This window comes from Etheostoma spectabile, chromosome 17 (assembly GCF_008692095.1).
Source record: "Etheostoma spectabile isolate EspeVRDwgs_2016 chromosome 17, UIUC_Espe_1.0, whole genome shotgun sequence".
NCBI classification, from domain to species: Eukaryota; Metazoa; Chordata; class Actinopteri; order Perciformes; family Percidae; genus Etheostoma; species Etheostoma spectabile.
In genome coordinates, this window is record NC_045749.1 from 16,977,047 (window position 1) to 16,979,334 (window position 2,288).

The following is a 2,288-nucleotide window of genomic DNA, read 5'->3' on the forward strand; positions in this document are numbered from 1 at the left end:
GACTTCTCACAAAATCACAACTGAATTCATATCTTAATATTCCGTCAGAATCTTATTAACCTGGAGTCCCAATCTCTGTCACAAAAAATAAGCTATATGTTTTAGGCCTATTGGCAGTAATCCATTCAAAAAATAGCCAATGGCATATAAAGAGCCTTTTTTCCATGTCCACTGTAGTTTATCAGCGTGCTCTCTTGTAACATCTGTCTGGTCCAGGTAGCTTTGTCATTTGCAAAGCTACTTTTACTTTTGTACTTAAATACATTTCCAAGCCTCCACTTTGCCCCTTTTACTTGAGAAAAGAAGTTAAATCAGTACTTTTACCAGAGTATTTTTTGACACAATTATCTGTACTTCTATTTGAGCATGGAAAGTGAGTACTTTTGCCATCTCTGATTCCCAGGTCCAGAGCAATGTCTCTGCTCTTGGTCACTACTGAGGTCTGGGCGCCCAGGCCTCATTCATCACAGCTGCTTCTGTCTGGTGCTCTGGATCACAGAAAGGCTTTTTTTCTGCAGACTCTGCATTTTAAGTTGCCCATGAGGAGAGGAGACGATGATGGACGCACCAGTCAGGGTGTCTGTGGCAAACACTGCGAGTCATCCAGTCAGAGTAAGTCTCCCTGACAGCACCGCTCTGACACACATACTCCGACTAACACATACGGTAGTGCCCATCTGGCTGTAGTCAGAGGCAGGGAGAGCAGTGCCAGAGGGGCCAGTCACACTCCCATCCAGAGACTGATATATGTGTGCCACTGGTATTGTTTCTGCTACAGAAAAGATTGGCTTGGCCTAAGACTGTCAAATAAATATCGAGGTGTAATTCCATCTCGTACAGCTACCTTTAAAAGAACTCCATGCCATAAATTCTTTGCAGTGGCAGATATGTCCAATAATATCCCATTATTCTCCTGAATGTGTGGCTGGGTTGTCCTTAAACCATATGCACTGGTTATGGGTGATAAGTAAACATAACAAGATGATGTATTGTGTTGGACATTAATTCCAGTTCCTCTTCATCTCCCCTGGGGCAAATGGAAAGTCTCAGCCTCACTGCTGTGACTCACCGAAGGCCATTTTTACACCTCAACACCTTGGCCCGATGAGACAAACCATGCATGATAATTACGTTTGACTCAAGAAGCTACAGGGACACTGTTAAGTTAGCACGCCATTAGCACATGAATTTTGCCGCGCCTATGTTGATGTATCTGTCATTACTCAATTCCCATTTAGTTGACCATTGGCCTCTTTGACCCCGGAAATAAGCATAGCAATAACAAACTGGGTGGCATTAGGATTAATAAAGTATGAAAAAGGCAGCATTTTAATCTAATTAATAATCTAATGCATTAGATGTGATCACACAAGCTCTTCAGTGATGAGGAAATCATTTCCCGTAAGACTCGCCGCTGATAATTACAATAACATTAACCTTTGCCTTGTTAATTTAGGCCCTCATTCATCTCAGGCTGGAGACCTCTCGGAGCATTTCACTAGCAAGGTGGTGGAAACAACTGGTGTGGACCAGTAGTCAAGATGTAACAAGCTCACAATGTTTCCTTGAAAAGAATAAAGGAATAGGGCTGTATTTGCTGCCTGCTAAGTATATTTTCTTATTTCCCTATCATCTGTGGAGTAGCATAATAAGGGGTCCCTACATGTAAAGCGAAGCATAGAGAACTTTGTACAGTTTATTAAAAAGACAGTTTAGAAAGACAGTACCGTGTACTGATTCAGGCAGGCGCCATCTTGGGAAAACAGACATGACCAGTCGAAATACGAACGCCATATAACCAGTAACCAATAACATAGCTCAAGCTCAATCTTTTTAATAAACTGTCTGTACACTTACAAAGTTGTCAATGCTTCGGTTTACATGTAGGGACCCTCAGTATGCTACTGTTGAAGTTCGGTGCTATTTTGAGTCTTGTTAGTGGTATAGCAATAGTGATTTCTTTTTACTTTACCCATGCCCCGACGACTAGAGTTATAAGCTAATTAGCGGTTTGCACTACAACTGGTTTGCTTTGATTAGCATGAAAACATTTCCCAGAGAATGGTCAACTTGGTACACATGTGTTAATAACCCCCAGGTTTATGGTTAATAACCCCCAGGTTTTGCGCTGGATTTGTCCTTTAATTTACCTTCTTATTTGGTTGGACACTGCAATCAGGTTTCTCTGCCACCTTAAAGACAATGTGGGTAAATAGAGTAACTGACGCCAGCCGCGCGCACACACACACACACACACACACACACACACACACACACACACACACACA

At 42.1% G+C, this 2,288-nt stretch overlaps 1 protein-coding gene and 1 long non-coding RNA gene across 7 annotated transcripts in view; both read right to left on the reverse strand.

Moving 5' to 3' along the window:
• The window catches only part of macrod2 (mono-ADP ribosylhydrolase 2), a 473,980-nt gene that overhangs the window by 67,974 nt on the left and 403,718 nt on the right, over positions 1-2,288 (reverse strand). The window lies entirely within an intron of this gene.
• The window catches only part of LOC116704855 (uncharacterized), a 20,881-nt gene that overhangs the window by 6,940 nt on the left and 11,653 nt on the right, over positions 1-2,288 (reverse strand). Inside the window, exon 2 of the long non-coding RNA XR_004335794.1 lies at positions 341-348. This is a non-coding gene — a long non-coding RNA (uncharacterized LOC116704855). The remainder of the gene's footprint in view (positions 1-340; positions 349-2,288) is intronic.